This window comes from Gopherus evgoodei, chromosome 2 (assembly GCF_007399415.2).
Source record: "Gopherus evgoodei ecotype Sinaloan lineage chromosome 2, rGopEvg1_v1.p, whole genome shotgun sequence".
NCBI lineage: Eukaryota > Metazoa > Chordata > Testudines > Testudinidae > Gopherus > Gopherus evgoodei.
The window spans coordinates 280,342,249-280,355,037 of NC_044323.1; positions in this window are offsets into that span (position 1 = coordinate 280,342,249).

Sequence of the window (12,789 nt, forward strand, 5' to 3'; positions counted from 1 at the left end):
TTTTCATCTGAAATGTATTCGGTTTGTTTTTTCTTTATTTCAATAACTTTTAATCTTATCTATTTCTGGTAATTCCAGTGTTACGCTTTTCTTATCTGCATAGTCATGTGCAGCGTAGCTCATTGAGGCCTGGTCTACACTGGTGTGGGGGGAGGGGGATTGAGCTAAGTTACTCAACTTCAGCTATGTGAATAATGTAGCTGAAGTCGACGTACTTACATCTACTTACTGTGGTGACTTCACTGCGGTAAGTTGACGGCTGATGCTCTCCCATCGACTCCACCTGTGCCTCTTGCCCTGGTGGAGTACCGGAGTCGATGGGAGTGTGCTCAGTGGTTGATTTATCGTGTCTAGACTAGACACGATAAATCGACCCCCGCTGGATCGATTGCTGCCCGTTGATCCAGTGGGTAATGTAGACAAGCCCTCAGTCTTTTTTTTCCTAATCTGAACTCCAGTACAATTGATTCGGGTTTACAGAACTCAGCTCTTCCTGTTTCATGGTCATCTCAAGGTTCATATTCTTAAGCTGAATGATGGTAGAGTGAAAAGCTGTCAAATTCCTACCCTCTTTACACCCACATTTAGCACACATGCCAGGAGGCTTCACCCACACAATTTGACCCGGAGGGTTGCCTGGCCTCTGCTGTGTGGGTGCAAAGTTGATAGAACCCTTGGCGGAATTCCCTCGCTCTATGTGTCTTACAACAGTTTGGTAGTTGAAAATATGCCCTATAATGGCAAACTGCAAGAACGTGAAGCTTTCCAGCATGAGAAATTTGCAGTCATTTATCTTGAGTCAGCTTTTACAGTTAAGAGGCTTCCTGGACATTCTGCAGTTTAGTTAAATCTGAACCTAATTCACTTTGCTCTGGTCTGCACTAGAAACGTATGTCAGTATAACGACTTCACTCAGGGGTGTGGAAAATCCACACCCTTGAGCAATGTAGTTATAATGAACTAATCCTCAGTGTAGACAGTGCTGTTGATGAGAGGGCTTCTCCCACTGACATAACTGTCACCTCTCAAGGAGAAGTTCTTCCATTGGCGTAAGTAGCATCTTCACTAAGCACTCCAGTGGTGCAGTGGGAAATGGACATAGCTGGAATAACTATTCTGCTATTGCTATTCTGCTATAATTTAGCTATTCTGATATAACTCCCTGTGTGGAAACTCTCTTCCAGAATAAAAGTGATTTCACGAAGTTAGGTATAAAGTCACTTTTGTTCCAGAATAGATTCTGCACAGGAGGAATGTGGAGAGCAAGGGAGATATCTGTATAATTCTTTTAAAATAGTATATGTACCTCAATTTACCTTCATGATATTATTCTGCCTGGTTATATAGAGTTAAATATCAGAGGGCTGTTAGAAAGAGCCAGCAGGAAACAAAACAATAATAGAGATATGATATATTTAGGGAAAATAACAAGGGTTCTTAAGAGAACAATGGGAGGGCTATTAAAGATGTTTCGATTTGCCTGGTTCCAGCTAGGTTAACAGACTTATTTTTCCAAGGCTAGGTCCTAAGATCAAAAGGATGCTAAATCATTGAAAATCCCTGCTTGGAGAGGAAGAGGGGGTCCAGTGGACAGGAGCTGTTTGGCACAGGCATAGAGACTCAGGCATAGAGAAGGGCAGCATGTCTGCCCAGAAGTGGGTGTGTCTGGGTTAAACAGAAACTTCTTAAACTTGCAAGGAAAGGATGAAGTTTAACTCAGCCTAGATGAATATAGACTGGTCTTATTTTACACTTGTTGGGTGCATAAACCATATATTTGTTTTGGAAAAGCTGTTTTGAGTCACGAATCAACCTCTGGTTAGGGGCTCTGTGGTGAGGCGGTGCTCCATGCCCTGAGAAAAATTGCTGAACCAGGCCAGAGAGGCTGCATGGACCAGCAGCCAAACAGTGAAGGCCTGGGCAGAGCCTATCAGGGCAGGAGAAGAGGCAGCCAATCAGGACCGGGCTAGGTCCTATATAAAGGCTGCCTAGCTGGGGACAGGGCAGTCACTCCCTGGCCAGCAAGGGAGAAGGACTGGTGCCTGATGAAAGGAGCAGTACCTTGGACAGAGCAGTGCTGGACAGGCTTGGGGGAGCAGATAGGGGAAGTGGCCCAGGGAAACAAGGCAGGCGAGAGGGGAAGGAAGAGGGAGGCTGCCACTAAAGGGTCCCTGGGTCAGGACCCAGAGTAGTGGGTGGGCCTGGGTCCCCCCCTTTCCCCATTTGCACTGCCCCTGTCCTTGAGGAGAAGGGCTGAGAGACTGAAATTGCCCCTGAAATAAGGGGCTAGACTACAGGGTTGTGGTGGGCCAGCGAGGCAGGTGCAGACAGAAAGACTGCTGCTAACACCCCCCCAGAAGTGGGTGAGACTAGACTAGTGGGCACTGCTGGAGGGCAGTGTCCTTAAGTGAACGAAGACTGTCCTGAAAATGTTGCCCCCAAGCAGGGAGCAATGTGGGTCCCAGGGCAGCAGCAGAGATGATGGGCCAGACACCATGTGTTGAGGGCACTCCACAGCGGTTGAGAGCTAATTCCTGGAGTGACCAGCAGGAGGCCCCAACGGTGGTGAATCGAACCCCGTCACCGGCTCTCAGAGGGAAGTATCTTGCAGGTGCCAAATACAGTTGGGCCTGCAGTGTTAACATGATTGAGAAACAGGAAGGCTACAGCCTGGAGATCCAATCTAAGCATAGCTGGACCATGGGGTCCACTCAGAAAGAAGTGAAAGAAACTAACCCATTACTTGGCAGTGCACTCAAGAGGGACTTCAAATGGGGTCTAAAGTACAGCTCAACATGTAACCGTGACCCATGACAAGGAATTATTACGCTGCTCTACAGCCAAAATGCTTCTGCAATAAATGTAGTCCAACCTTACTAATTCTGGGTCACTGAGAACAAAAATGATGCTTAAAATTGTTGATTGGCTCTAGTTTTCAAGATATGCTATTGGGTCAGTATATACGACCCTTGACTTGGGAATGGCGGAGGATAAGTGAGTTATAAAGGGAAGGGATCTCAATTTAAACCAGAAATGACTAAAATACATCTTTGACTGGATCTATGAATAAATCTATGACTGGGTTTGGACAGTACTTGCTTTTGAGGCCAAGCAATGAATGATGCAATCTGAAGCTGGTATTGCATCATACATGATATGAATTGCATCATGTTATTCCTAGAAGTCATGGATGATGCAATCATAACAAAGCTTACATCACTCTGCCGAACAAATTGCCCTATATCAGCTCTAGAAATCATACAGTGTCGTGCTCTCTTATTTGTCAGTGTTTGATTTTGCAAAGGGACACATTTCTGTTTAGCCAAAGTGAGCAGAGATGCCTCGTACTTGTGTGAACAGTGCAGATAACTTCTGCTATGTTTGTGGTGAAGTGACTTTTGCATCACAAAAGCGCAGTATAACCACTATGGTTAAGAAAGCCTATCACCTTTATTTTGGCTGCAAAATTGGAGATCAGGACAAGAGATGGGCCCCATACATATGCTGCAACACTTGTGCAACAAATCTTCGCCAGTGGTTGAACAGGAAAAGGAAATCTATGCCCTTTGCAGTGCCAATGATTTGGAGAGAGCCAATAGATCATACCAGCAATTGTTACTTCTGCATGGTGCCTCCAGTTGGGAAAGGTGTGTCAAAGAAGAAAAAGTGGACTGTGCATTATCCAAACATTCCATCAGCTATACGCCCAGTACCCCACGGAGAAGGACTGCCGGTTCCTGATGCACCAGAATCACTCTCACTTGAGTCAGACGAGGAAGAGGAAGAGGATGAAACTTCTGGTCCTGAACCATCAATGTCACAGGACCCACATTTTCTCCCATCCTCCTCCTCTGAACCACACCTCATAACATAAGGTGAACTGAATGACCTTGTCAGGGATTTGGAACTACCCAAGAGTAAGGCAGAGCTGTTGGGCTCCAGACAACAGCAGTGGAATCTCCGGGCAGGCTATCAGGGCAAATGAAGCCCATCAATGCTTGCAGACTATTGCTGGACAGTGACAAGAGATGCTCCCTTTAATGAATACAAGAGACAAGCCAAGAAGCGCCGAGTAGACACTGAAGAGGACTAAACTATGTACATAATAGTTTTTTGCCTTTTGTTTCATAATAAATTTTATTTATAGAACCCTTTTGCTGATTTTTAAAGTGTTACATAAACAGGACAGGTGAAATATTATCATGTAAAGCAACCCTAAACACATGAAAAGACCTAGGTTTACAATGTATGATTAAAACTCTACTATCTACACAATATACATAGACACAAAATGTAAAAACTTAAATATCTTAGAAACAGTAGCCAATCAGTTGTTTTAATTGTTATATTTGAATTCAGCACATCAAAATACATAATAAATATCACATTTTATCTCTGAAGCAGACGACTTCTCAGAAATTGTAGACCAGTGTTATAGACTCGCTACAGCATAATAGCTGTTCCATAATACCTTTGCCATGCAGAAGAGCCCTTAAGATGAATCAAAAGAAGCCACTCTTCTACCAAAATAAGTATCCACACAGCTGTTTGCACTGATTTAATTATATCAGTTTAACTTCACACTGTAAGTTGTCCTGGTGCAACTTTCTCATGTAGAACAGCTCTTAGGTAAGCTCTCTCTCTCTCTCTCTCTCTCTCTCTGTATTTCTTCTAACACTTGGTGCATCTAAACTGTGCTTTTACATTACTTCATTGGTGTGATCTCATGTGCTCAATTATCTCAGCAAAATTTGAGTTATTAAGGTCACTGTGTTCTTAATTAATTGGTTGTGCCACTTTAAAAATAGTCTTCCTGCAGTCTTCTGTGTTACAGATTAATGGTAGCCTCTCTGTGGACGCAGCAGTTTAAAGCACGTGCTTTGCCGATAAACTAAATGACACTGGCATGCCAGGGCTAAGCTTAGTTTCCTTATTGGAGATGGGAAGATTTCAGAGAGCATTTCAGCTGTAATCTGGTGTCTTTTGGAAAGATTATGGGTGAAACATATGAAATCTTTCCATCTGCAATAAAGAGACTAAGCATGAAAGTGTGAGTCATTTGGGCTATTGCTGAAGAGTTTGCTTGAACCTGGCACGTTAGCAGAGAGATTATGCTATGAATAAAATCACTGCTTTTAAGAAATGGCTGACAAGGGCAGGGGTGGGAGGGAAGAGGGATGCACTGGGAATCTTTAATATCTGACCCCTCCAAATGACTGACATGTAACCCATAATGATCTCTCAATGCAGAACTGAAGAAGTTTGATCGTACATAGCATTGTAATTTCCATGGGTAACTATTCATTGCTATTATATTCATGTCTGGCTGCAGCTGCCAAAACTGAAAATGGAACACTGGATATTTTTTTCCTGTAGCTTGTTTTGACAATTAAGATTCTGATAATTAAGGCATTCCTGGGAGTGTGTGAAAGCTTTGCAAAGCCCACCTCACAGGTAAGCTTTCTCTTTGAAAAGCTTGGTTCACGAGCCTACCTGCAGAGAGGACTTGTTCCCCAGTCCCTGTCACCTGTGCCCTTCTTGGTGGCCGTCCCAGATCCCCTGCCACAGTGGTGATTTGAATGGCTGCTTTCTTTGGCAAACAGCACTTTCATCCTTCCATCTGCACATCTCTCTGCAGCCTTCCTATTTACCCTGCTTTAGCAATCATCCTCTAACAGAGGATCAGAAGAGACCATTAGATCATGTCTGATGTCCTGCATAACAATGGCCCTGCCATCTAGTTAGTCCTGTATTGAATCCAATAACTGTGTTTGACTAAAGCATATTTTAAAGCTTCATATATGAATGGTGTTTCTCATGAGACCCACATTCCATCTTTTCTTGGATCGCCTATGGCAGAAGGTTCCTTTGTAGCTCTCAATTTACTGTGAATCCAGGAAATAGAGCAAGAGTCTTCTCTCAGTTAAACTACTGCAGATCTGGACTGCTGAAGTGAATGGCATTATTCTGTATTTATATGGGTGTCCTGGAGATCAGAATCTAATTCTCTGAGCTTAAAAACTACAAAGATGCCTCTGGTATCATGTGTGTTATTTTTCTTTTTACACATGAGGCCAGATTCTCAGCTGTTGTAAATTGCCATCACTCTATAAATGTCAATGGTGCTAAACGGTGTGATGAACTGGAGCTATATCTGCACAATTTACGAATTCTGGTTGATATTTGTGAGGGCGGCAGTATTCTGAAAAACTGCTGTATCACCTGTGCCTCTATGTATGTGGATCCACCATTGCTTACAGGCCTTAAGCAGATACACAAGAGACAGGGACAATAGGAAATCATTAAGGTTGATGATGGTACTTAAACCTCACAAAGGATTATACAAAAAAAGTGGCTATGTCCTTATTAAAACCAGCTTAGCTGATTCCTCTGGAGGGAAGGGGGAGATAGGAGCAGTTGAAAGTTATGAGGAGAACAAAAGTGGCCAGGTGACCAGGAGTAGTTTAAAGAAACACACAGGAACAGGGGCCAGACAGGAAGAGGGAGCATGGGGCAGGAGGGAGCAAGGTCACAGAAGCTGTGAGAGGGACTCCGGGAGGGTGATGTCACCATCACGAACAGCCTCAGGGTGCAGGGTGGAGGGGGGGCTGCTTGCTTTTGTGAGCCTGGATGGCCGCAAGGATTCTGGATAACCTAAAGGACTTGGATTCTGGACCAAAGAATGCCCTGGAGTGGTGAGGATACTGAAGCAGGGACATGTGATTAATATTTAGTGTTTTGTATTGTTAGGTAATAAAGCAAGTCCTCACTCACCTCTCCAACACCCAAGCTCGTGCGGAGTTGGAATTTGGGCACACAATTCTGTCAGAGACCAGACACCAATGCGTTGATCAACGGGCTCACACTACCCCAAAAGCTTTAGAATAAGTGTGGCCCCTTTATTAGGGGTGAGCATCAATATTTATACACAGAAGTAAACAAAGTGATTAATAAAAGATAATGGTCATGCATAATCAATCAAGATTTTACAGGAAGAGCAAGTTTAACAAGTAAATGCATAGAGATAAAGGCTAATGGCTACTTGAGGAAGGGGGTGTCATGAGTAGTTTGCAGGTCAGTGCTTTGTTCAAAAAAAGGTTCAGAAAGGATTATGCAGAGACGGCCAGTCTGGGTGTTTTTTGGCTCCAAAGTTCACCAAAAGTTTAGACCCAACAGTATGATCTGTATTGTCCTGTATTTTACATGATTGTCTAAAAAACATAAAGATTTTAGACTACAAAGTGAATGTGTATTAAGGCACTCAGTAGTTGTGAAGCAGTTGAGAGAATTAAACTGTAAACCAGAAGCGTCACACCTCTGGGGTGGAGTTCTGGGAGAGTGGTGTGTTTATGTAACTGGGGTATCTTGGGGGTCAGTGCTGGCCCTGGAGACCCAGAGTAGGTGGACTGAGGAGCAGGACCGGCGCTAGGGGTTTTAGCACCCTAGGCGCACGGCAATTTCGGCACCCCGTGCGCTGGTCCCTCGGCTCCGGTGGAGCTTCCTCAGTCGTGCCTGCAGACGGTCGGCTGATCCGCGGCTCTACTGGACCTGCCACAGTCGTGCCTGCGGGAGGTCCACCGGAGCACGTGCGAGCAGCCGACTGTCCACAGGCACGACTGTGGTAGGTCCACCGGAGCCCCCTGCCACCCCCTCCAGCAAAACACTGCTCACCAATAATCCTGGCTCCCTAGGCGATTGCCTAAGCCGCCTAAATGAAAGTGCCAACCCTGCTGAGAAGCCCCATTTCTGAGAAGGCATAACAGAGAGTAAGTGCACAGGCAATATGCCAGAAAGACCAGGAGAGGAATCTGAGGCTCTAGAAGCTTGAAACACGCAATGGATCCAGAGCAACAGAGGACTGGATTCCTTTGACAGCACTGCCAGTGAGTGGCCAGGAAGGACGTTCACTAGGATCTCTGACACACTGAATTACACCAGCTGAGAAACTGCCCCCATCCTTGTATTTTGATTGCATAGCTCCTTCCATTTGGGGTTTATCTGCAATATCCTGTACAGACAGTTCTAGTGTGTATCCCATTAATAACCATCCTCTTCCATAGGACGTCAAGGACAAAACTTCAGAGGTGTAAGACTGGGCCTAATAATAAGAGTTTAGCATGTAACTTCATATGACTTTGAAAATTCACAGTAATATTTCAATTGATTTTTAAGGTGAGAAGATGAAATGACAGCAAGGAATTGGAGGTGACTCAGTGGATTAATGCATTAGTTTATCACCTCTGAAGACACATTTTCAAACACTGGACCATACTCTCCACTGCTTTGCACCCTGTCTAGTCATTTACACTTGTGCAAAGGGATTACAAAGTGGTGTAACATGCTTCCAAATCAGAATGGTGGTGTTTTAAACCCACATTACACATGTGTGAATGACTGCAGAAACTGAATAGTTGCACAGAATCAGATCTACTGTGATTGAATCAAGCCAGCGCTGTGTTAGCCCATCTTTTTCCTAGGTGCTAAATTCACCTACGCATTGCTAACATGACAAGCCAGTAAACACTACAGGCCTGACTCTCTTATCACTGAAATTGGAGTAAATCAAGAGTAACTCCACTGAAGTCAATGCAGTTACAATGATGTAAAACTGATGTAAGATAAGGATCAAGATCTTTTCTCTAGACATGGTCTAATAGAACTGATACGAATTTTCATTGGAAAATACCAGCTAATACAAATGGAAACTTTTCGTGGGCAAAGGTCAGTTTCAACAAATGTTTTGACTCAAAAAATGTTGGCAAAAAGTTCTGAAGTTGTGGAAATGGCACTTTTTGACATTTTAAAAACAAATTCTGGTTTCCCACCTCTCGATGACTTTTTTTTTTTGAAAGGGAAGCCAATTAAAGTATGAATAAATAAAGTAAATAAATAATGGTCTAACATGAAACAGCCATTTAAGTTGATCCAAACTGGAATTTTTGTGGCAGGGTCATGTGAAAACATTTGAGATTTCAACTTTTTTCAGGATGGAAACATTTTTTGTATCTCATAAAAAATTTTGTGGGATGAGAAAATCATCTCTCGTGCCTCTAATTGATTTTCAGTGGAACTTAAACTCCTAAATCACCTAGGTGCTTTTGAAAAATCAGCCCTAAGTTCTAATATGGGCGAGCACCTCACATATATGTTAATGGACTGATCCTCAGAACACCCCTGTGAGGCAGGGAAATATTATCTCTTGAAGAGTGTATTTTTAAAAAAGCTAATAGTTTTAGTGCACATTATATTGGACTAGTCTATTCTGGTTTCTTTCAGCATAGAGCAATGAATGGTAACTTAAGCATTCATGGTGCTTATGTTTTTCTGGTTAGCATCTGCTCCAGCTGCTGGATTACTAAAAATAATTATGCAATTCAGAATAAAAATAAAAGACAAGATTAACTTTGATTTATTACGTAGGCTTTTGGGAAGACTAAATTAAAAGCCATGTGAATTCTGGAGAAGTTGCATTAAGATTCTACTTCAGTTCCACCCCAGATTTTTATTAAATGATGACTTGATAACACCCAAAATGAATCAAGACGAGTCAAACCATTTTACATGTAAAAATTAGATCTGGTTGAAATTTTCCAATATTTGAGTTTGATGTTTTCCAACAAAATATTCAGTTTTCAATAACAAATAATAATTTTCACAAAAATGTCCACCAAAATTTTTCAGATTGACATTTATCAACAAACAAAAAAACGTAATTGAAAGGTTGAAACTTTTCAAAATGTCAAAAGTTGAAAAATTTCTGATTTTTTAAATTAGCTCTACTAAAAACCTTACTTAATACACTTAAAAGATAAATGGGACAAATTCAGCAATCTGATTGGGCAACACATGTATTAAGTATTGAGAAAAAGGGTTGAGCTCTAGTGAGCTGAACATAACGCTTTTAGCCAGGAGTTTACAGTTTCTAACCTCAGCTCTTGTTTGGGTACTGTCAAGGTTTTTTCCCCACTTTGAACTTTAGCGTCCAAAAAGTGGGGACCTGCATGGACCCTTCTAAGCTTAATTCCTAGCTTAGAGCTGATAACGCTGCCACCAGCCAAAAATATAGTGTTTGGCACACTTCCGGTTCCCCCAAAACCTTCCCTGGGGAACCTAAGACCCAAACCCCTTGGGTCTTAAAACAAGGAGAAATAAACCATTCCCCCTCCTTTCCCTGCCCCCGAGACTTCCCCCCCCCCAGGTTGCCTGAGAGGCTACACTGATCCAAACTCCTTGGATCTTAAAACAAAGAGGAATTAACTTTCCCTTCCTCCCCCCCCCCCCCCCCCCCCCGCACCAATCCCTGGTGAGTTCAGACCCAATCCCCCTGGGTCTTAAAACAAGGGGAAAAAATCACTCAGGTTCTTAAAAAAGAAAGCTTTTAATAAAAGAAAGAAAAAGTAAAAATTATCTGTGTAAAATCAAGATGTAAAATGCTTACAGGGTACTCAGATTCATATAGACTAGAAGGACTCCCCCTCCACACTTAGCCTGAGATTTAAAGTTACAGTAAACAGAGGTAAAAATCCTTCCAGTAAAATGTACATTTACAAATTAAGAAAACAAACATAAGACTAATCCGCCTTTCCTGGCTATACTTACTATTTTGAAACATGAGAGACTGATTCAGAAAGACTGGAAAAAACCTGGGTGTACGTCTGGTCCCTCTTAGCCGCAAGAGTGAACAACGAACAAACACAAACAGCACAAACAAAGACTTCCCTCCACCAAGATTTGAAAGTATCTTGTCCCCCCATTGGTCCTGTGGTCAGGTGTCAGCCAGGTTCACTGAGCTTCTTAACTCTTTACAGGGTAAAAGAGACACTAACCCTTAACCATCTGTTTATGACACCCCCCCCCAATCTCAGACAGTGTGGAACCACACTGGCGGGGATTTCTTCCTAGAATTTTAGAATAAACAGATTAATAAAACACATGCACCTTTACATATACTACTAATTATGTAAACTACTAGACTTTTTACATTTTAAGGACAATTTTTAACCAGTTGATTCTGGGAAACTTTCACGGGAGAGTGCATCAGCTACTTTGTTAGAAGCTCGTGAAATGTGTTGAATTTCAAAATCAAAAACTTGGAGAGCTAAACTCCATCAAAGTAGTTTTTTGTTGTTTCCCTTGGCAGTATGAAGCCACTTTAGCACAGCATGGTCGGTTTGTAGCTGGAACCGCCATCCCCAAACATATGGGCGTACCCTTTCCAGGGCATATACAATGGCGTAGCATTCTTTTTCACTGATTGACCAGTGGCTTTCCCTCTCAGACAGTTTCTTGCTAAGAAACACAACAGGATGGAAGTTTTGATCTGGTCCTTCCTGCATTAAAACTGCTCCTACACCACGCTCAGATGCCTCTGTGGTTACTAGGAATGGTTTGTCAAAGTCTGGGGCCCTTAGCACAGGGTCAGACATGAGTGTCGCCTTAAGCTGAGTAAAGGCCTTCTGACACTCATTAGTCCACTTAACTGCATTCGGCTCGGTCTTTTTGGTCAGGTCTGTTAGTGGGGCAGCGATTTGGTTGTAGTGTGGTACAAATCGCCTGTAATACCCAGCCAAGCCTAAGAAGGATTGGACCTGTTTCTTTGACCTTGGAACAGGCCACTTTTGGACAGCATCCACCTTGGCCTGTAGGGGGTTTATTGTTCCTTGACCCACCTAGTGTCCCAGGTAAGTCACTCTGTTTTGGCCTATTTGACACTTTTTAGCCTTAACAGTTAGTCCTGCCTGCCTGATGCGCTCAAAGACTTTTTCCAGGTGTTCTACGTGTTCGAGCCATGAATCAGAAAAAATGGCCACATCATTGAGGTAGGCAACTGCATATTCTCCCAATCCTGCTACGAGACCATCTACAAGTCATTGGAAGGTAGTGGGTGCATTTCGCAGCCCGAAAGGAAGCACATTAAATTCATACACCCCTGCATGAGTGATGAAGGCTGAACTTTCTTTGGCGGGTTCATCTAGCGGTACTTGCCAGTACCCCTTGGTTAAGTCTATTGTAGAGATGAACTGGGCAAGTCCCAATTTCTCCAATAGCTCATCTGTGCGTGGCATTGTATAGTTTTCGGGACGAGTTACAGCATTTAGCTTACGGTAGTCCACGCAAAAGTGTATTTCCCCATCTGGTTTGGGTACCAGAACCACTGGAGATGCCCATGCACTGGTAGAGGAGCGGATTATACCCATCTGTAGCATGTTCTGGATCTCCCGTTCTATAGCAGCTTGGGCATGAGGAGACATCCGGTAGGGTGGTGTTCTAATGGGGTGAGCATTACCTGTGTCAATGGAGTGGTATGCCCGTTCACTCCGTCTTGGGGTGGCTGAGAACAATGGGGCGAAGCTAGTGCACAGCTTCTGATCTGTTGCCGCTGCAGACGTTCCAAGGTTGTGGAGAGGGTCACCTCTTCCACACCACCGTCACTTTTTCCTTCGTAGTAGACACCTTCAGGCCACTCAGCGTTATCTTCTCCCTGGGCTTTAAACTGATAAACCTTTAAGTCTCTGGAATAAAAGAGCTTGAGAGAATTAACATGGTACACTTTAGGCTTTAGGGTGGAGGTGGGAAATGCTATGACATAGTTAACAGCTCCCAGGCACTCTTGGACCGTGAATGGCCCTTCCCATGTGCTTCCATCTTATGGGCTTGTTGCGCCTTCAAGACCATAACCTGGTCCCCTACTTTGAAGGAACACTTTCTGGTAAGTTTATCATATCAGGCCTTTTGCTCTTTCTGAGCATCATTAAGGTTTTCTTTAGCAAGGGCTAAAGAGTGTCGGAG